This window comes from Canis lupus, chromosome 4 (assembly GCF_011100685.1).
Source record: "Canis lupus familiaris isolate Mischka breed German Shepherd chromosome 4, alternate assembly UU_Cfam_GSD_1.0, whole genome shotgun sequence".
In the NCBI taxonomy this organism is placed as follows: domain Eukaryota; kingdom Metazoa; phylum Chordata; class Mammalia; order Carnivora; family Canidae; genus Canis; species Canis lupus.
In genome coordinates this window covers 19,452,100-19,475,884 of record NC_049225.1, presented here as the reverse complement: position 1 = coordinate 19,475,884, position 23,785 = coordinate 19,452,100, and the positions used below count along the sequence as shown (strand labels likewise).

The 23,785-nt window shown below is 37.7% G+C and overlaps 1 protein-coding gene and 1 non-coding gene across 8 annotated transcripts in view; both read left to right on the top strand.

The window, feature by feature from the left end:
* Positions 1-23,785, top strand: part of CTNNA3 (catenin alpha 3) — a 1,666,571-nt gene that overhangs the window by 273,155 nt on the left and 1,369,631 nt on the right. The window lies entirely within an intron of this gene.
* On the top strand, positions 12,446-12,518 carry TRNAR-UCU. The gene has a single exon. It is a non-coding gene; the product is annotated as a tRNA-Arg (tRNA).

Sequence of the window (23,785 nt, the reverse complement as noted above, 5' to 3'; positions counted from 1 at the left end):
GGTTGGGTGGCATAATTGCCTATGAGAATTACACACATACACTAGAATCCACTTGTCTATGTATATATCTTTGGGATTATTTTTTAAAAATTGAGTGGTGTATTATTTATTAGCACTTAAAAGTTTTCTATCTGAAAAATAATTCTTTATTTGGTTACCAAACAAAGTCGTATGATCTCAATATCGTCTTTCCCACAGCAGGTTCATTTTACAGATGTTAGGATGTGCCATTTGTAGGAAGACAAGATTTGATATTTAGAACTATTTTCCCATGAATTGTTCAATTTATTATACTCAAAATTATCACAAGATTAAAAATAAATGCATTTATAAGTTTATTTATGATTTTTTAATCAGTTATTTATAAAATTAGTTTAAAAGTAAATCTGTTCAAGGTATAGAGAATTACTTTTTGTATTTTCTAGTCATACAGAACACATAGGTGATAAAATAGATTGTTAGATATGGGAATAAATTAGTTATAAATAACAAGCACTCAACAGAATTAAAATTCTTATTGGCTCTTGAAAGTTTTGCTGTATGTATTCAAGAGTTTATTTGATTTAGAGGACTTTGATCAGGATATAAATTCTTCCACTTTTTCTGACTCTATAGTATATGCAGAATACATGAATGCACGCTTCATGGAAGGTACAAGTGTTGTGTGAGAGAGAGAAGTTTGAAACACTCTTTATTATCTTGGTGCTTATGGTTATCTGGAGGTATGACAAGTATTAGAAATATAAGACAGACTTTGGAAGATGTCCTAATGGAGGAAGAGATGGCCTATAATCTGTAGAATCAAGGAAGCCACCATAACGGGTATGGTATGCATCATTTTAACATGATGCAATGGAAGATGTCCAGCCAGAAGAAACCTTAGGGAAAAAGTTGCAAAGGTAGAAAAGCATAAAATATACAGTATGTTTGGATCATCGGATAGGAAATGATGTTGAAAAAGTTCGGAAGGATCAGCACATGGAAGGCCTTTGATGCCTTAGCCAAGAACTGCAAATTTCAATTTATTATCAATAAAATAATTTAAGATTTTGATCAGAGTCTAGGGAGTTTAATGTGGCAATTGAGTATTGATCTACTTTTTAAAATTTAAGTTCAGTTTGCCAACATATAGAGTATAATACCCAGTGCTCATCCCATAAAGTGCCTTCCTTAGTGTCCATCACCCAGTTACCCCATCCCCCACTCAACTCCCCTTCTGTATTGATGTATTTAATGAAAGTACTGATAAAATTCCATAAAACTAATAATAAAGTTTTAAAACTTGATGGTAAGTGGTATTTGTCTGTCTTTAATAATTCAATTATGTTGATTTTTTCTTACAATTACACATAATAAAATTATATAGTGGGGTAATAATTTTATCAAGATGATAAAGATTATGATGATGATAATAATGTATTAGTGATAGCATCTTTAAAATTACAAGTCAAATGCTGGAAGTATCTCATTTAATATTTTATTTTGGATGTTCTCTGATGTATGCAAATCAATGATGACATTTGTCTTTAGATAATTTTCTGATTTTTAAAATCACAATAATAGTTTAAAAATCACTGTTACTTCATCCTATTAAAAAATATAGGCATCTTAATATATTTAAAAGAGCTCTGAAGTGGAAACTAATACTTCTGGCTCTACCATTAAACTAGATGTATCTTTGAGGTCCTTCTGAAATCTTCTGCTTCCTTGTTTGTAAAATAAAGAAATAATTTGATTCACATAGGTTGTTGGGGGATTAAACTGAATAATAGATTTAATGTAAATGTTTAAAAAAATCTTAGCTACTGTTATGAATATAACTTATCAATTACAATTTCTGTTATTATAATCTGAAAATGTTTCTTGGCTTTCAGAGTCCCAAACTTGTTCTATCATGTTCTGTCTAGTTCTGTTTGCACTCTTCCAATATAGATTTTACTATGATATGCTAACCTAACTTTAAGGAAAAGTGCCGGATCTAAATTTTCCCTGTCTCCTGCTGTCAGCACCATAGTGTTCATGTTTTGTGTTAACACTCTGAAGGGAATTTATGAGAATAATTAGTTCTGTTTTGCTTATATTAGAGCTGGTTATCTTAATTCTTACTTAGTGGGAGGTGTATCCCCTGCCATCACTTGGCTCCCTGTCCACAGCTTTAAATTATGTGGAGAAGAAAATGATTATAAATGGCTTCTTCCTGTGGTGTCCCTTATACTCCTCTCCTAACAAACAATCTTTGTGATTTTTCTCATCAGTTTCTCCTTGTGTTGCAGTCTAGGAGAGATGTCCCATCTGATGGTCAACTTGCAGAGATTTCCTTTAAGCATCATTAGCTTCTGGTTAAGAACTAGATTTATTTTTAGAGAAGTAACTTAATTCGTCATATTTTTTACTGAACAAGTTTTTGTATGTGAAAAGAAATTGCTATGACTTTTTTCATGTTTAAGGGAAAGATACTAATAAAATATATATTTGGGGGAAATACTGCACATAAATATTTAAGATAAATATGATAAAGGAGAAAATCTACATGGGTAAAAATTAGGATTAAAATATAATGCTTTCAAGTTTCCTTTTTGTTGGTAGTGAATAACTGATACAGTATATCATGCTTTTGACATGTTTGGGCACATAAGCCAAATTTTATAGAATTTTTGATTTATATTCTTATGATAGCTTTTCCAATTTATCAGTTCTTTGCCTATTATGTGCCTGCTGAGCATGAAAGGCACTTTTGAGATATGTAGTAATAAAAAAAATGCCACAGAAACATTGGCCCAGGGGATAGGCTTTCTCTAGAAATAACTTGAATAACTACAGTTGCTGTAAACAATTTTTTATGGATACTTGATGTTCCCTCCCTGTATTTTTATTTGAGTTAGTAATCAGAATCATGTTGACTATCATCCTACAGGTGAGAATCATCATTCTAATATAGATATTATAATGCAACAGCTGGCTAAGTCATCCAGGATCAAAATGACCTTAGCTAGTATTGTGCAGGAATATTTTAAGATTTTGAGAATTACTTTTTCCTTGCCAGAAAGTAATTCTGTGTAGGTACTGCTAAGTTTCCTAAGGCATGTTTCAAAGCAAGCATGCTTCTTATGAATATCCATGCTATCTTCCATTTTATGAAAGATTTTATATATTTTCCAGTACTGATATGAGCTGTTTTTGACAGCTGTGCCTACCTCCCATACTGATTTAACTAATAGGCTTCCTGTTGCAGGTCAGAACTTTATGGATGACTTAACGGAGGATAGGTAGTTAGGGTAAAAGTTTTGGAATGAGCTCCAAGCAAATGCTTAACTGTTGTGAAGATTTTGTGTGGTTTGGGTCAGACTGGAATGAACAAAAAATAAATTTAGGTTTGTTTTAAGATTAACATTATCATGGAACTCATGTTAATGCTGTGGCCAGATTCCCTAAGTTACTTAGTATTAGGTAATTGGTAACAGGCATTATTTCCCACCTTTATCATTCTCAGGATTTTAGTAATAAATAAATGAAACCTCTCATATTTCATTTATTGTTACATTTCTTAAAACATATACCAAGATCCGTAAGATTAAAGTATTAGTCCTTCTTCTGTCTTTTTTTTTTTTTTTTTTTTTTGTATAGTATTTTAAGATGTTCCTCATGCTCTTTCTCTTACTTTTGCTCATTTTCTCCTGGGATATTTTGTCATAGTCTGTTTTGGCTGATGTTTCATGAAGTGCTTCAACACAGTTCAGACAAGTATTAAAATGGGATTTTAAGGTAAAAGAATATGAGGAAGGCTTGCTTTGCCATCTAAAGAGAAGGGAGGAAGGATGGCTGTTGAACAGCAGGAGGAGATGGACATGGAGGTGGATATAGAGTCTGAGACCTGTGTGTGATGGTCAGGATGTATAAGGAAAGATTTATTTCTGCTCAGAAGAATTTCCAATAGTTGAGTACAAGGCTGAACATAAATAAATGAGATAAAATTCAAAGTCTGGATATAAAAAGTAAGAGCTCCCATGCTTTAGTTCAAAAATCTCCATATAAGTTGTTATATATTTTTAGAAACACCTTTTCTTCAGTGCATGGCAATTTAGATATTCATAAACAGGGTTAATGCTACACCCAGTTTGTAAGTAATATTTTTTAATTTGGAAGTTAGTTATAACATTATCATATTATCATGTACTTATACATTACAGTTTCTTGAGTGCTATTTTCTGCATTTTATCTTCACATCTGCAAAACAATCTGGAGACATAGGCATGTCAGTTGATATTATTTCCATTTTGTATATGATTTAAATACCTCCTTACTGCCTTGAGTGCACCTAGGAGGCTCTGCTACAGAGGCCTGCAGAGTCCACTTGCATGGTTATGAGACTTCTGCTTTAATATTCCCTATGGTCTCATTTTGAGACTTTGCATGGTTTGTCCCCTCCAGGAACTATGGTACCACACTTATTGCCAGACCCTTGATGGGCATGCAGTTCTTGAACAAAACTATCTTGCCTAGAGCTCAGAATGCTTAAGTTGCACTTGTAGACTTGGTTTAGAAGAATGGGGTGGGGAAGAAGGAAGGATGTATGGGGAGTTGGAGAACTGTTCAATATATTATTCCTTCTTCCTTTAAATTAGTGTTTCTGACAATACACGTGAATTTTTATAATCAAAAGATAATGCATACTTTATTCTATAAAAGTGTGAAAAAAACTGGAAACTACTACTGTAATCAATATGTGATTACCCGGGAGATCCCTGGGTGGCTCAGCGGTTTGGCGCCTGCCTTTGGCCCAGGGCGCAATCCTGGAGCCCCAGGATCGAGTCCCACGTCGGGCTCGTGGCATGGAGCCTGCTTCTCCCTCCTCCTGTGTCTCTGCCTCTCTCTCTCTCTCTCTGTCTATCATAAATCAATCAATCTTTAAAAAAAATGTGATTACCCATAGGTGTTCACATAGAACCCAGAGTTTCTGGGTCTGTTAAAAATTTGAGATACCGCAAAGGTTATATATTCAGTGGAAGTGCTCTTTTGGGTTCAAATCTCCCCATTATGCTCTTTGTAGTTTCTGAAAGAAAACTTGGGTTTAAAAAAATTAAAAAGTATCATTCTTGCATAAGTGAATTCTGGACAGATGGAGAAGTCCCTTCTCCTCTACTGTGAGACAGTGGGCAGATGGTTGGAACCACAGGAGGCCTGGGATGCTATTATTCTATACTGAGGTCATTAGAATATAGCTACATAAAGCTAGCCATCTCATAACCCTGAAATGGTAGCATATCATATTTAAAAAACCCAACAAAGTTGCATCAAAAATAAATGAAAGGAAATCTAAATCCTTACTATTTTGCTTTATAAGACAGCCAAAGGGGAATAATTGTATATAACACAGTAAAGCTTTCTTAAATATTTATTTCTCATTCTTACATTTTCAAAATCTCCATATAGCAGCTACAGAATTTCTGTAAACTCCCAGAAAGCTCTTTCTCTAACCTGGGTCATACAAGCCCCCTATATTTCTTCCCTTTCCTTTCTAGCTCAGAGTTTTGTTTAAATAGATGAATCCAGCCTCAGGGACCTGGTTCAATTCTCCTATAGTTTGAGCCTGTGTAATGGAGGAGGGCCTGGGAATTTGTTACACAAACAATAATCTGTTCTCTTAGAGGATCCAGAGAATTATAAACGTATAACTCAATATTCTTTCTTTTATTCCTGGAATAATAAAAACCGGATCTATGAAAATATTGCATATATTGTGTAAGTGAAGAATGAAGATAGTTGTTTTGTTAGCTCACATATGTTTTTAAAGATATCTTAGAGAACTCACCAGAATATCTTAATACCAAGGTTAACTGTATTTTTCTTAAGCAATGAAAAAAATCCCTTGAAATTATAAATCCTGTAAGTAATAAGTTTTCCTGTTTCATGTTGGCTACTAAGAAGACAAGAGCCAAATTTGTGGCCTACTACGATGATGTGCAGTGCACTTTGTCTTCACTTTTATTTTTATTTCAACCAACTTTTAATTTATGGTAATTTGTATTTTATGTATCCTTATAAACTATTTTATATCTTTTCTGGTGCAAGGTGGTGTATAAATATATAAATAATGGTGAGGAATAAAATAGCGATGTCTCTTACATAAGTGTGGATTTATCTTAATTCTGTAGAATTTAATGGTGCAAACAGTAAGGAATCACTTAGAGGTTCTTAGTATTAAAGGATTAATCCTGACTTAGAAGTAAATCAGGAAAGCTGGTCTGACATTAGATAGAACAGAAATTCTCCAGGAGTCTGGAGGAAAAAGTTTAAAAACACTACAGATCATTTTTACCTCCATATTGTCTACACCTCAGATTTTAGTGAACATCACTGTTTGATGTTAGAAGTTGCTTACCTTTGGTTTATTCATTATATTTAATGTTTTAAATGCTGTTGCCATTTAGTAGAACTCAGTATGGTTAGTTACATGTTTGAATTTATTATTAACTAGTCATTTAAGTCCCAAGATATATCTGCCATAGCTCTAGTTAGGTTAGTGAGGTTAAGTGAAGCATAAACTCCTTAAAGTTCAACACAATATTTTAGTTCTGATTCTGTTTCTGTATTATCTTATAAGTTGGCCCTTGGTGCCAAATAATGATTAGTAGTGTTTCTTTTGAGACTAAATCATGTAGTGGTGAGAATATTAATTTGCATTTAGGCAAATGAATTGAAATCTCAATTCTGCTCTTTATCAGTATGATCTAATCCCTCTGAACTTTAGTTTCCTTTGCCATAAAATGGATAACGTAATAGTTTCTTTCTAGGACTGTTGTGAGGATTAATATAATAATAATAATAATAATAATAATAATAATAATAATAATGTAATTCAGGTAAAGGTGGGGTAAGTCCTGAACAAATTAACTTCCTTCATATCCCTGTTGAATAAATAAGTGAATAAATGAAAGATAACATTTTATTTCCTGTTTAGAAACATACTTTAAATAATCATCTGGTACATTAAAAAATAGGGACAATTAAAAAAGTTAAATTTATTAAAAAATGTGATGTTAAGACTAAGTAAGGAATAAAATTTCAAGACTTACATGATAAGTTTATACTTTTGCCATTACACTGCACTGTCTTTTTATGGAGGCATATACATGTAAATATATATGTAGTTAAAAACAAATGGTTCCACTGTTAGCAGGTGGTGAGAGCTATATAGCCAGGAAGCTCATGGCTAAGCCTTGAATAGTAGCTAAGTTTTTCTGATATAATTGCTATCATATACATTTATTAGCTGACTTTTAGTTTATTCTTATTTTAATTCTACCTATTTTATATATGTGTTTATCACACATTGCTTTAAATCTTTTAAAAAATTAATAGAACAAATTGATAAAAATAAATTGGCAAGAAATTGATAAATAAATGCAGTTTCACTAAAAATTTCTTCAGTGTGCCATGTGAGCACTATGATTAGTAGGATTCAGTACTTCGGGTTTTGTACTAGAAGGGATCATTTGATTATGGAAATTATTGCACTGTTTTTAGTAAACATTTCAAGAATTAACTAGACAAAACATCCTGGAAAGCTTCAGAGACTTGGAATGCTTTAGGGAGTTGGCTAACTGAGAAAAACCTCTGTTCCTTAATTATGTTTAAGCTAACTAACAAGTTTGTATGAAAGAAACTAATATTGGCTTCTGATGAATTGTCACTGGAGCAGCTTCTGTGGAGAAAGGCCTATTTTTGATGATCTATTTGTCATTGGATATGGCTTAAAATTTGAAGTATTAAAGTAGTTACCATAAGAATGTCCAATGAAGATGTGAATATGATGGATAAGATCACAGCTGGAAAGCAATATTGTTCCAATTGATCCTACCAGAAAAGGGAAAAAAAAAGAAAACAAAGCAGTGGGCAATGAATAATGGACAGGACCTCACATATCAAGAAGGGCTAGAGATGCCATTTCTGAGCGCATGTTTTCAATTCTAGAAAACAACCAATGCTTGCAGTTCCTGATTATATGGAAATGGTGAATCTGTAGAATTGCCATATGTATGTTGTGCATGTAATTTCCAAAGGCAGAGAGAGCACGGATAGCTGATAATAGATAAAGATGTAATATTTTTTATATGAATGATGGCAAGGAGGAGGGTAGTGATACCTTTAGCTAAAGCTTTGTGCTGCATCTTCCATGAATGCTTTACACTTTTTAGATGTTTATGAAGTAACTGTTGACTTTGTTAGAATTACGGTACATAGAGGAAGAGAAACACATCTCAAGGGATTATTAAACTTCTTTTTTTGTTTTCTGAAGGCTGTGGAACAAAGCATCTAGTTCTTGATATGGAGCATGCAATAGAGTTCTTTGGATTAGAGTATAAGGGACAGTTAATGCATACTTCAAAGTTCTTAAGAAGCAGGAGATTGAATTTCTAGACCAGGTTCTGCCACTAAATTGCCTTGTGACCCTAGGCAAGTCTGGATTTTAGTCGCCTTACACATTGTATAGCTTTGAAATCTAAAAGTTATATGAAAGGCTTTCATTTTGTTATGCAGACATTTACCCTTGAAATTTCAGTGTCTTTATAGAAAAGAAATTGAAATATTTGTCTGTGTACCTAAAGTACTTTAAAGACTTCCAGTTCATATCTGTGAAATATTCTGAAACAAAGTGGGGAATTAATTGCTTCATGAAGTTTGTGTTCTTGGAAATTCTGAATATAGAAATGGAGGAGACAACAGGTATTGTGAGATCATGTTGATGGATTTGTTATTTGGTATCCCAAACACAGGTTTTAGGATTCTGATTCTTGGTATGATTCCTTTGCTAAGCTGAGTGTCTAAAAAGTTACATAGGAAAAAAAGAAAAGTGAATATGAAAGCAACTTCTTAAATATTTCTCCTCAAGATTGCCAATGAATAATTGAGTCTTATTACAATAGTTGATTTTCCACCTACCCGAATCATACCAATTCTCTAAGACAAGTTTCTGGCCTCCATTTCTAAGTGAAGTCTTTCTTATGTATTCCAAACTATCTTTATCTTTATCTTTGGTTGCCCTTGGCACTCAACAAATATTGAAACATCTGTAGGTATAACATATATGATTCTTTTAAACAACTTGAGTATATTAAAGTTTCCCTTAGTTACAAAAAATATTTGTCATTCAGTATTTAATGAGCATGGCAAGGATCATAGCATCTATTCCGTCTCTCTACCCATAATGTACAATATTTTAGGTTCTAACTTAATGAATATCTGTTGAATTAACTTTTACATGCAGCTTATCACAGAGGCCACTTTTGTAGCCCTGCCTCTTGAACGATTATAGTTAATGTCTAGGCATATTCTTTTACTTATTGAATATCTTTTCTGAAAAGGTTCTACTTGACTTTCTTTTTCATTCCTATTTCAGAAGATATAGTATATTCTCTCTTTTCTGATTTTCTAAGTAGTTTGAAAAATTAAAAAAAAACTCCACCATAAATAAAAATAAATAAATAAATAAATAGATATTTCATATTGCTTACATTGTACCTTGGATTTTCTTAGACTTGAGAACTTTATCTGGTCCATTTGAACAAAAATATAATTTTCCAGAAATTGGTTCCTAAGACCTCTCAGATTCCTATTATTTCATCTTAGCACAGTACAGAAGTATATTGCCTTGTATGAAAGTCAAGTTAATTTGATAATGGGCATATTACCCCTGTTATGACAGAGTTCAGTTCTGTTTGCTCTGCAGATTAATTCTTTGATCCATTTAGGATTTAGAATTTTTAGCTCACTATTCTATACAGTCTTGGCTTTCTTATTTTCATCAGGTGATTTGTATTATGTTTGGACCTATTACATATTGACCCTATTAAAACTAAGTGACTGAGAGCATCTAAAATCTGAACTTGCTGCCTGCTTTGCCTTTGGGAAAAGGAATATGTTGCTGTTGTTCATGTTCATATGATGATTTCTAAATCTATCTTCCCTACCACTTTTTTCTGATCACTTTTCCCCACATGCTATATTCTTATTTGTATTTATTCATTAATAGCATCTTTGCAGGATGCCTTTTAATTTTTAAAACTTTCAGGAAGATTACAGCATGAAATTATCAATAGCTGCTCTGAGGCAGGCAGGCTGTATCATCTCCATTTTTTAGAGGATGAAACTGAGGCTTGAAAGTTTTAAGTGACCTACCCAAGCTTGGAACCAGAATTGAAACACAGGTATTCTAATTCTAGTTTATGTTCTTTTCACTATTCAATGTGGCCTTTGAATGTTTGTTGAAAAATGGTAGAACAATTTTGCTAATAGTAATTTATAATAATATAGTATTATACTGTAATCTTAAACATACTTGAAAAATATTTTATATATTTATGTATGTAGTGAGTATTTTTCACAAAAGGTTATATTTTATATTTAGAAACACTAGACATATATTTTTAGGTCCCTTTTAAATTGTTGATGCAAGTTAGGTGCATAAATATACCAAAGAAACTCTGTATATGTCATTGTGGGCAAATGACAGTAGAATATATAAGATGAATGACACCTGAAATGCTTCAGGTGACCATTATTTGACCCGCATCTCATCTCATAATTGCTCAGTTACCTATTCGTAGCCCATTATGCCCCAAATAAATTATTCTGTTATCTTACTTATTATGGTAGTAACTAAATAAATTTTAAAGAGCATAATATGATTTATAAAATAAGCCTTTTTTGCAGAAAGGGAATAGTTTGAAACAAAATTTTGAACCTCAGATTTCAGCAGCTCTCAAAAGTTGAATATAATTTATCCAAAAAATTCCAGAATCCATACTTTAATTAGTTATGTCAGCCTAAAGAAAAGTTTTTTGGAAAGTATAAGATGAGAAATTTGATTTTATAATCTGAAATTACTTTATGATGTTTTCCTTTAGACATGCTAAACTGAAAAGACTGGAGAGACTTCAACTAGTCACAATTTTTACCTACTCTGATAAACTTCCCTTTTGCTGGCTTTTCATTATTTCCTTCTTAATAGATACCTTCTTTCCTCTCCCTACTTGCTGCTGTACATACATTTTACTTTCTCATTCAAAAGTTTTTCTTTTTAGCAGCATTCTCAGAGGTTGAATCTTTTTAGATCCATTTAGAAATCCTAATGTATTATATCTACTGGGGCTTCCATAATGTTCAACAGGGTCTGTATTGTTTATGTACCATACAGAAATCCAAATTAAAGTATGTTAGACTGGTTAGGACATGTGGTTCTCTAGAGGATGAGGGCTTTTTATCTGTGCACTGCATTGCAAACATGCTTCTTTCATTTTAAATGCAAGTCAAAGTGTCTTGTATTTATACCAATGACTGGGACAGCTTTATACAAATTCAAAAGGTCTATGGACTCTAACATATATCTCTGAGCTTTGACATATATTGAATTTCCCTTATCAAGGCTGTAATATCTCTGAAGGACCCCAGCAAGTTAGGAATGGTTTTTCCTGCCAACAACTGAGATTGTTCTCTGTAATTAAACTGCTTTTCCAAGTGTTCACTGAAGAGGATTTCTAAGATTTTTCACTGTTAGTCTCTGATTGAGAGCTCTTTAGTTTGAAACAAAAGAAGGGTACTTAGTTTACCATTTTCTTTTGTTTACTCCCTAACTTAATATCTAACCACAGCATAACTTAAAGCAGAATATGTGACCAGTGGTCAATTAGTGGGTACCACTTTTTAAACTGTCTACAGAGTTTCTTAAAGGTAGATCTGCCCACTGAGATGTTAGGTTTTGCTTTCCTGATAAAAGGCACAGATGTGGCTATCACAACTGCTTTCTCTCCTATCCCCACTTTCTTCTGTGAGTGTGGTAGTGATGCCTGTGACTGTAGTAGTCACCTTGTAACTTTGAGGCTATGAGCCCTTGATGCTATTCAACTATAGGCTGTCATCCTTATGAATTTGATTTCAGAAAAATAAACTAGCATTTGTTTCAGGTTTTGTTAGCTAAAAGCATTCCTAATTAATATATGCTAGTCATTGATCCCTCTCAATGAGACAGAGGAATATCCTTTTCATTAGGACAGGGTTTCTCAACCTTAGCATTATTGACATTTAGCATTGGGTAAGTTTTTATTGTGGAGGCTGCTCTGTGCATTGCAGGGTTTTAGCAGCATCCCTTGCCTCCTCTGTTCCTTAGATGACAATGGTAACCTTACATACCTTTCATAGTTCAACTGATGAATCAAGTTTTGTTTGTTTGGAAAAGTCTTTATTTCTCCTTCATTTCTGAAAGGCAAAGGAATTTTGCTGGGTAAAATATACTTGGTTGGCAGTTTTCTTTCAGCAATTTAAATGTATCATCCGGCTCTTTTCTGGCCTGCAAGATTTTTGCTGAGAAATCTGCTCACAGCATTCATAGGGGATCCCTTATATATGAGGAGTTATTTTTCTCTTGCTGCTTTTAAAATTCTTTGTCTGAGCCTGGATAGCTCAGTCAGTAGAGCATCAGATTTCTAATCTGAGGGTCCAGGGTTCAAGTCCCTGTTTGGGCATTTGCCCTTTGGATGCCTGGGTGGCTCAGTGGGTTGAGCATCTGTCTTCCACTCAGGTCATGGTCCCAGAGTCCTGGGATTGGGTCCCAAATTGGGCTCCCTAGAGGGAGTCTGCTTCTCCCTCTGCCTATGTCTCTCATGAATAAATAAAATTATTTGTCTTTGATTTTGATGGTTTTGTTACAATGCATCCTGGAAAGGATTGTTTTGGGTTAAAATTTTAGATGTGGGTTTACCTATTAGCTTTATGGACTTAAAAACCCAAATCTCTTCCCAGATTTAGGAATTTCTTAACCATTATTTCTTTAAATAAGCTTTTTGCTCCTTTTTCCCTCTCTTTTCCTTCAGAGACTCCAATAATGTGTAGAGTGTTTCTTTTAATTATATCTTAAAATTTTTTTTTATTAATGATGTCTTATAATTCATGAATGCTTTTAAGGCTTTTTTTTTCCATTCTTTTTTGTTTTTGCTTCTCTGACTGAATGATTTTAAATTAACTATATATTCTGGTTCATTAATTCTTCTACCTGGTCAAATTTGCTATTAAGGCTCCCAAAATTCTTTAATTGTATTTTTCAAACTCTAGGATTTCTCGCTGTGTATGTGCACATGTGTTTAATGGTTTTGATTTCTTTGCTAAGCATCTCATTTTGTTCATGCATTGTTTTCCTAATTTCATTTAGTTTGTTTTCTGTGTTTTCTTGTAGTTTACTGAATTTCTTTTTTTTTAAAAGATATTTATTTATTTATTTATTTATTTATTCATGAGAGACACACAGAGAGAGGCAGAGACATAGGCAAAGGAGAAGCAGGCTCCCCGTGAGGAGCCTGGTGTGGGACTTGATCCCAGGACCCCGGGATCATGACCTGAGCTGAAGGGAGATGTTTAACCACTGAGCCACCCACGTGCCCCCTTACTGAATTTCATTAAAAGGATTATTCTGAATTCTTTGTCACACAGTTATTAGTTTTTAATTTCTTTAAGGTCATTCATTGGAGTTTTATTAGTTTCTTTGGTGGTGTCATGTTTCTTTGATTTTTCATGATTCTTGTGGCCTTGCATCATTGTCTGCACCTTTGAAGAAGTAGACACCACTTCTACTCTTTATAAATGGCTTTGGGATGCAAAGCCTTCACTCGTCAATCCATCTAGACATTCTGGGTGGGCTCTTTGGTGCTGTCTGTGGGTGAGCCTACTGCTTAAGTTCTTGGGTAAACAGATCTGCTGTCTGGATCAGTAGGGGGTAGGCCTTGTGCTTGGGTACATGGGAATCAGCCTGTTGCCTGAGTCTGCTGGGGCAGGCCTTGAACCTGGGTCACTAGGGTGGGCCTGGTGTTTGAGCCCACAGTAATGGGTTTAGGACTTGGATCTGCATAGGTCAGTCTGGATCTTGGATCCATAGGAGCTAATCAGGCACTAGGGAGCCCTGGAGTGGGTCTAGCATCTGGTTCCATGTGGGCCAGTTCATTATTGGGATGAGATTAGAGTTTGTATTCTCAGGAGTCAGCCTGAAGATTGTAGCCACAGGAGCTAGGGCAAACCTGGAGCTTGGAGCATAGGAGTCAGTCTGTAATTTGGGACTATGGATTCAGCCTAGAGTTTGGGTCCATGGTCTGGTCTGGTCTGGTGTTGAATGGGTGGGGAGCCTAGGTCCCTAGGTGTTCTCAAAGCTGGGGCCATGGGATCACGTGGCCCAGAATATGGGTCCTATGGGAACCAGTCCAGGTTCTAGGTCCATGAGTGCTGGCCTGAGATGAGCTGGCTGAGATGAGCTGGGTACCTAAAGCTATGAGAGCCATATTGGTGCGTGGTGGATCAAAAGTTTGGGTCTACAATAGTTGGCCTGATGCATGGCTCAACTGGAAGCCTGAGTTGCTGGAAGCCTACCTGAAGCCTGGATTTGTATGAGGTGATTAGAAGCCTGGAGTCACAGGAGCTACCTGGCCTGTGGGAGCTGGTTAGCACTGGAATATGCTGGAGGCTTGGTCTTGCAGGAGCCCCTTGGGAGCCTGATGCCATTGAACTTGCCAGGGTTGCACGAGCAACCTGGGGTTGCTACAGGGTTCCACTGTAGCTAGTGCTATAGTCAGTTGGGAGCTTAGTGACATGGGAGCTGGCTTGTGCCACCGTTGGCTGGGAATCTGGTCTGCAGGAGCCCACTGGGAGACTTGTGCCTTAGGAGCTACCTGGAGCCACAGGAATTGGCCAGCACTGGGGTGGGCTAGGAGCCTGGGTTCACTGGGGTGCACTGAGAGTCTGGTGCCATAGGAGCTGTCTGGTGCCGGGGTGTACTGGATACTGGGTTTATAGGAGACTAATGGGAGCCTGATGCTGTGGGAGCCACCTGAGGCCACTGGGGCCAGCAGGCGCTGGAGTGGGCTAGGAGTCTGGGTTGGTATAAGCCTGCCTGAGGCCATAGAGAAGTTATTTGGGTCCAGGAGAGCCACCTAGGGCTGCAGGAGTTAGTCTGGTGCCAGGAAATGCTGGTATTGGGGGTCCACAGTGAAACTGGATGTTCACCTCACTCTTGTTTTCTCACAGGAAGGGTTTCTTGGAGGGTTTCTCTTTCCATACTGGGCTTCCTGGGCTTGAAGGAAGCTTGAAGGGCCTAGTGTGAATCTATCTTTCCTACATTCTCATTGAATCTTTTCTTATTTTTGTGCTTCATCCAGGTGCTATAATTCCTCACTTTGAATCCTTAGCTCTTGTGATGGTATTTTCACTCATAAATAGTTCTTCAAATTGATGTTTTTGGGAGGAGATGGGCACAAGAAATACCTGTATAGCTATTTTGCTGGCATCACTCCTTGCTCCAGTGGGGTTTTAATTAGAACAAAAAGATAGTGATAATATTCAGGAAGAGATAGAATATATGAGGATTTTATCATCTCCAGAGGACATGGTTTAATAATGGGCTCTGAATCTGGGTAGACAATAAGAATATAGAATAAGATTAAGGGGATACATAGATCAGAAAGATCTAGTGATGAAGAACAATCCAGAAACTTAGGGTTTCCTATGGTGATGAAGAGCTTGATGGAATTATTCTTGATGGTCTTCAAGGCTGTAAGGCTATGAATGTTGTAGGGAGGGAGGATACAGAGCTTTTGAATGGTCTGACTTCAGATGATGATGTGGAGGTTGAGAGAAGGCAGAATGACTTTTGGGGACTAAGGAGGTCTGGTCTCCCTCTACACTATGAATTATATATACACATGCTATTTGTCAGGGATGGGCAAGGTTCCGTGGCCTGCAGGGGAGGGAGAGAGTGGGGAAGTCGTGGGCCGGGGAAGTCACATGCAGGGGAGTGCAAACGGGCTTTTTAAGAGAGGAGGGGTAAGGGGTTGTGTGTCTGGATGGGGTGATAGGTATTAGGCATATTATTGGTGAAATTGGCCTGGGGCAATAACTGCCCATGCCCTTATATATGGGGTCTGGGTAAGTACGGTTCAGGTTTCCTGCATAATTCCAGTACCCCCCTGATGACATGTCCTCAGGCGGTCTTCTGGTAATGGGAAAGTTCTGAGGTGGGGGCAACAAGGTGAGGAGTCCGCCACCATTTTGTTGGTGCCTCCTGATCCACCTTGATCCTGCCGGCCCAATACTATTGGACTAATAGGGAATGTACACAGTACAACATAAGTAAAGAATAAGATAAAGATGAAATAAGCAGCATTTTTAAAAGGTTTGCTAATCCCAATAGCTTTGTACTGTCATTATCATGTGCTTTTAGAATAGTGTTGTTGGGGTCTGGAGCCAATGGCCAAGAAAGAATTCTTAAGATGTCTTTGGTACCCAAAAAAGTGATTTTATTAAAGCATGGAGACAGGACTCATGGGCATAAAGAGCTACAGCACTGGGGTTGTGAGGGGTGACTGATTATATACTTGGGAGTTGGGGCAGATAAGGAAAAAGGGAGGTTTCCAAGAGGACTTTCATATACTAAAGAAGACTCTGGATACTGGAGGCCTAGATATTGTCAAGCTAAGGTGGTTTTCCTCTCTGGTAAGTCATTAACATTAAGACAGTTGGAAGTTTTCTGGAGGAATGTTATACTCTATCTCAAGTATTTGTCAATGTGCTTCAGGTTATAAGGAAATTAAATTTTATTTACATTCCCTTCTGCCTTTGTTTCACACATTACTTTGGAGGGGAGGGCAATGTTAAGTCTCCAGGAAATTGAGTCTATGGGTTTCTGAAAGTTAGGTTATTGGTTAGAATGATTTTTTTTCTTGTAAATCACTAAGACAGTTATAAACTGATAGAGACTCATGTCCTGCAGGACTGTGATCTCTATCAGTTAACCAATTTTTTTTTTTTTTTTTGTTCCCATCACTTAGTTTTAGGGCAGCCAGGGGGCCCTGAGGAATGTCATACATATTCCACCCGGGAGTGGGGGACAGGCAGGGAGGATTGTAGGGTGCCAGCTTGTGCTTTGCCCTAAGCTTGCTTTCTGTTCCCTCATGAATACATAATATCTCAAGGTACTCTATGAACTCAAGTGGATATTTATCATTAAAGATGGTAGATGACATTCCATGTTTTAGTAATATTAAAATGATATTTTTGCCTGACTTGTCTAATTAAATCATGGATGGTAAAGAGCTCACCATAGCAGCAGAGGTGACAGCTCCATTATTTCTAGTGCCTATATTATTAGTATAGTGTTTCTTTGCAAGAATAATTTTTCATTTTTCTATTGTATGGGGTTAGTTTAGAGAAAACTAGGTATTTATAATCAGTAAATTCACTTCCTGTGGCTGCATATAGTATGATACTTTGCAATGTACTGAAAACCAGATGAGTGAGAGCCTCACCATCAACTCCTCCCTTTGTTCCGCACATCTCCTGTAATCTGTCTGTATTTGGAGGAAATACCATTTTCAGCTAAAGCCAAAAGATGTTGGGGTTGAGTAGTCAGTTTGGGGATGACAGGAAAAGTATAGTAAAGAAGAGTAAGGTTGTTATGCAGATTTAAGTCATTGTCTTCTCCTTTGGTAAGAGTTTCTGGAGATGTAGAGTTATCCCTGTCTTCCTGGTCCCAGAGGGTGATACTCTTACAAATGGAGATTTCCCTTGTACCTGCAAATGTCTCTTAGGAAAGGATAACTATTTAGTTTTCAGAGCTTCCCCTAGGCTTGCAGTTTCTTAAAAATAATCAGCCTAAAATAATCCATATGCCAGAGACTGTTTTGGGGTGGCAGTTCTGCTCCCCTACAGTCAAATAAATCTACTGTTTATTGCTGAAGAGGCCCTTTGGCTTCCTACCCCCTTGAAAAGCTTTAAATCTACAGCAATGAGATTTTTTTTTGTTTTTTTTAGTATCTCCTTTCTTTGTAGTTTTGTTTATTCTCCTCTTTAAAAAATAAAAAATGTAAATGAATAATTCAAGCTCCAAATACACAAATTCGTAATTCAACCTAGATACTTGCAACATTTATCCTTGCAAGTTTGAAGGTACTTATCACTTTAGTTGCTAGGTGCTCAGAAAAAGGATGTTAAAAAATAATAAACTCAGCAATAAATTTTCTTAATCTAAATTCTGCAGCAACCATGTAGGATTATTATGGAGAATGTGAAATGGTATGCGGGCAGTTAGTTCATTCATCTCCCAAACCCATTAGCCAATCCAGTTGAGTAGGTCCATGTACTTTTTCTTCCTTGGTTTATACTGTGCATTCATTAGCTCTTAAGCAGGTATATAGTACTCAGAAAGTAAGACTTTTGTAATGCTTCTAATAATAGTGAAATTTGCTTTAGAAAGTCTTGCTCCCCATTGATTATTATTGTAACAAGTTTGGAGAATGGTCAGAATTAGGGGCAAGAATGGGGGTAAAGGTGGGTTACTGGTCAAAAGGTTTAACTAGATATGCCAAGAGATGGTTAATTTGCACTTGAGAGCGAAGTTCAGGTTTCTTCATTAAAGGCTCATTACAGTAGATTCCTTGGTGGGCCGCTGACTGAGACTAATTTTTCCAATAAAAACGCCTTCCGGGAGGAGGCGGGGCAAGATGGCGGAGGAGTAGGTGCCTCACCTCCCCCGGCCCCACCCACTTACCGAGATAACTTCCAAACCATCCTGAAAACTTACGAATTCCACTTGAGATTTAAGGAGAGAACAGCTGGAACGCTACAGAGAAACGCGTTTTTGCTTCTAACAAGGAAGGAAGACGGAAAAAAAAAAAAAAAAAAAAGAATCCAGTGGGGGAGGGGCCGCGAGGAGCCGGGCTAAGGCTGTGGTGAGAGCCTCCCGGAGAGGAAAGCCCGCCCCCGAGAAGCGGGAACTTAAAAAATCCGCACTGGATTCTTCCCGGATGGAAAAGCGATTAGCAGGGAAATCGAGCAGAATCGCTGGATCTGGAGGGGCGGTGGAGCCTCCAGGTTCCCGGAGTCCCTGAGAGAGGAAGCGCGCCCGGGAAGACGCGCCGCAGACTGTGGGCGGAGCGCGGTAAAGGCCTGGAGCGCGCACGCGCGGGGCCTCAGGGAGAAGCCGGTGGGTCAGGCGGGGGCTCGGGCGGAGCGGCTGCGCCTGCTGCCTTCCCGCCGCGGCCACAGGAGTGTGATTCCAGCAGCGCAGGCCCCGGACCCCAGGGCGCCGGGGGACACAGCCTACTATCCTGCGCTCCTGCCGATGGGAGGAGGCTGCGAGGGCACAGGACGGTGAGGACGCTCCTGCCGCCGGGCGCCCCGAGGTTGTGCAGGTCAGCGCCCCCACCCCGGGGGGCACCCAGGCCAGTGCGGACTGGGACACTGTGGTAGTTCCTGCGGGAGCTGACCCCAGAGCTGGGGAGCTGGCTGCGGGCCGGTGGTGGTGGTCCTCCTTGTTCCACCCTGTGCCTGGGAGGGGCGGGGCCGCCAGGGAACAGAGGCCTCAGGGGGTCAACAGCTCCCACTGAGCCTGCACCCAGCGGGGAGGGGGGGGGAGAGGCAGCTCCCCCAGGTGCACACACAGAATCAGCACAGCAGGCCCCTCCCCCAGAGACCAGCTGGAAGGACGGGGAAGAGCAAGTTCTCCACCGAGCAGCGCTGGAAAGCTCCAGGGGAAGTCAAGGGATTTACAGTATATAGAACCAGAGGGTACCCCTCCTATTTTTTTTTTTTTCTTCCTTTTTCCAGTACAACTCGTTTTTATATCAGGCTATGAATTTCAAATTCTTTTCTTTTCCCACCTTAAGTACAATATTTTACCACCTCTTCATTTTTAAGTTTCTTCCTTTTTGACTTTCATATTTACCCAATTATAGGTCTTAGGGATATTTTCCACTTCTAGATTCCCTTCAACATACTCAACTTAATTTTGGGAGATATACAAGATGTTTTTGTTTTGTTTTGTTTTGTTGTTTTCTCCGCCTCATTTTGTTCTACAATGGCAGAAGTTAATACCTTCTAAAACATGACCAGCATGCACCCAGAACGAAGTGGTATACCGTTCTGGTTCATTCTGTGAGATTCCTTATTCCCATTCTGACCCCCTCTTTTTTTTTTTTTTTTCTGACCCCCTCTTTTATCTCATTTATGTTTTCGTGGTCAATGTTGGGGCCCACTACAAGTACTTCTGGTTTGTATAAAATTGGGACTGAGCATCTTCTAATACAGACTTAATATACTAGGACCAAGAGGATCACCCTCTAGGACCCCTCAGGTAGACTACATTCTCCCTCTACTACAACTTTGTCACAACCACCATCTCCCAGGCCCACCCTTTTTTTTCTTCTCTTTTTTCTTTTTTTTTTTTCCTCTTTGCTTTTTTCTATTCTTTTTTACCCCCTCTTCTTTTTTTCTTCTTCTTTGGGATTCTTAGCCTTTTATTTTTTACTACTTTGTTTTAAAGTTTGTGTTTCACTTTAGTGGTCCTTTTGTTTTATTACGTTCTGATCTTTGTTTGCTCTGACCTCCTCAGAATCATCTAGGGTGAAATTTACTTAGGTTGTGGTTGATATTCTTGACTAGCCCGCTCATACAGCCACTCTGCACTGAGCAAAACGACTAGAAGGAAGAACTCACCACAAAGGAAAGAATCAGAAACAGTGTACTTTCTCCCACAGAATTACAGAATTTGGATTACAATTCTATGCCAAAAAGCCAATTCAGAACACAATTATAAAGCTACTGGTGGTTCTGGAAAAAAGCATAAAGGATTCAAGAGACTTCATGACTGCAGAATTTAGATCTAATCAGGCCAAAATTAAAAATCAATTAAATGAGATGCAATCCAAACTGGAGGTCCTAACAATGAGGGTTAATGAGGTAGAAGAACGAGTGAGTGACATAGAAGACAAGTTGATGGCAAGGAAGGGGGCTGAGGAAAAAGAAAAACAATGAAAAGACCATGAGGAAAGGTTAAGGGAAATAAATGATAGCCTCAGAGGAAAAATCTACGTATAATTGGGGTTTGAGAGGGCGCCGAGAGGGACAGAGGACCAGAAAGCATATTTGAACAAATCATAGCTGAGAACTTCCTTAATTTGGGGAGGAAAACAGGCATTCAGATCCAGGAGATAGAGTGGTTCCTCCCCCCCCCCCCAAAAAAAAAATTCAACACCTCGACATTTAATAGTGAAACTTGCAAACTCCAAATATAAAGAGAAAATCCTTAAAGCAGTGAGAGACAAGAGATCCCTAACTTATATGGGGGGAAATATTAGATCAACAGTAGACCACTCCACAGAGACCTGGCAGGCCAGAAAGTCCTGGCAGGTTATATTCAGGGTCCTAGATGAGAAGAAGAGCAGCCAAGAATACTATATCCAGCAAGGCTGTCATTTAGAACAGAAGAAGAGATAAAGAGCTTCTAAGATAGGCAGAAACTGAAAGAATATGTGACCACCAAACCAGCTCTGCAAGAAATATCAAGGGGGACCCTGTAAAAGAAAGAGGAAGTCCAAGGAAATAATCCACAAAAACAGAGACTGAATAGGTATTGTGATGACACTAAATTCATATCTTTCAATAGTAACTCTGAGCGTGAATGGGCTAGATGATCCCATCAAAAGATGCAGGGTTTAAGACTAGATAAAAAAGCAAGAGCCATCTATTTGCTTTCTACAAGAGACTCATTTTAGACCTAAGGACACCTCCAGCCTGAAAATGAAAGGTTGGAGAACCATTTACCATTCAAATGGTCCTCAAAAGAAAGCAGAGGTAGCCATCCTCATATCAGATGAATTAAAGATTATCCCAAAGACTGTAGTAAAGATGAAGAGGGACACTGTATCATACTGAAAGGGTCTATCCAACAAGAGGACCTAACAATCATGAATATTATTACCCCTAATGTGGGAGCTGCCAAGTATATCAATCAATTATGAATCAAAATAAAGACATAGATAATAACACACTAATAGGAGATTTCAACACAGCACTTTCTGCAAATGACAGATCTTCTAAGCACAACATCACCAAAGAAACAAGAGCTTTAAATGATACACTGGACCAGATGGATTTCACAGATATACCGAACTTTGCATCCAAACACAACTGAATACACATTCTTCTCAAGTGCACATGGAACTTTCTCCAGAATAGACCACATACTGGGTCACAAATCAGGTCTCCACTGATACCAAAAGATTGGGATTATCCCCTGCATATTTTCAGACCACAATGCTTTGAAACTAGAACTCAGTCACGAGAAGAAATTTGTAAGAAACCCAAACATGTGGTGGTTAAAGAGCATCCTGCTACAAGATGAAAGGGTCAACCAGGAAATTAGAGAAGAATTTAAAATATTCATGGAAACTAATTAGAATGAAGATACAACTCTTCAAAATCTTTGGGATACAACAAAAGCAGTCCTGAGAGGGAAATACATTGCAATGCAAGCATCCCTCAAAAGATTGGAAAAAACTCAATACACAAGCTAACCTTGCGCCTAAAGGAACTGGAGAAAGAACAGCAAATAAAACCTACACCCAGCAGAACAAGAGAGTTAGTATAGTTTCAAGCAGAACTCAATGAAATAGAGACCAGAAGAACTGTAGAACAGATCAGCAAAACCAGAAGTTGGTTCTTTGAAAGAATTAATAGGATGGATAAACTATTAGCCAGCCTTATTAAAAATAAAAGACTCAATAAAATCATGAATGAAAAAGGGTATACCACAACCAATACCAAGGAAATACAAATGATTTTAAAAACATACTATGAGCAGCTGTATGCCAATAAATTAGGCAATTTAGAAGAAATGGATGCATTTCTGGAAAACCACAAACTACCAAAACTGGAACAGGAAGAAATAGAAAACCTGAACTGGTCGATAACCAAGAAGGTAAATGGAAGCAGTCCTCAAAAACCTCCCAAGACACAAAAGTCCAGGGCCAGATGGCTTCCCAGGGGAATTCTATCAAACGATTAAAGAAGAAACAATACCTATTCTAAAGCTGTTCCAAAAAATAGAGATGGAATACTTCCAAACTCGTTCTATGAGGCCAGCATCACCTGAATTCCAAAACCAGACCAACCCCACTAAAAAGGAGAAATTATAGACCAATCTTCCTGATGAACACAGATGCAAAAATTCTCAACAAGATACTAGCCAATAGGATCCAACAGTACATTAAGAAGATTATTCACCATGACCAAGTGGGATTTTTCCCTGGGATGCAAGGCTGATTCAACACTCATAAATCAATCAACGTGATAGATCATATCAATAAGAGAAAAAACAAGAACCATATGATCCACTCAATAGATGCAGAGAAAGCATTTGAGAAAATACAGAATCCATTCCTGATCAAAACTCTTCAGAGTGTAGGGATAGAGGGAACATTCCTCAGTATCTTAAAAGACATCAACAAAAAGCCCACAGCAAATATCCTTCTCGATGGGGAAACACTGAGAGCCTTTCCCCTAAGGTCAGGAACGAGACAGGGATGTCCACTCTCACCACTGCTATTCAACATAGTACTAGAAGTCCTGGCCTCAGCAATCAGACAACAAAAAGGAATAAAAGGCATTCAAACTGGCAAAGAAGAAGTCAAACTCTCCCTCTTCTCAGATGACGTGATACTGTACATAGAAATCCCAAAAGACTCCACCCCAAGATTGCTATAACTCATATAGCAATTTGGTGGTGTGGCAGGACACAAAATCAATGCCTAGAAATCAGTGGCAATTCTATACACTAACAATGAGAATGAAGAAAGAGAAATTAAGGAGTCAGTCCCATTTACAATTGCATCTGAATGCATAAGATACCTGGGAATAAACCTAACCAAAGAGGTAAAGGATCTATACCCTAAAAACTACAGACCACTTCTGAAAGACA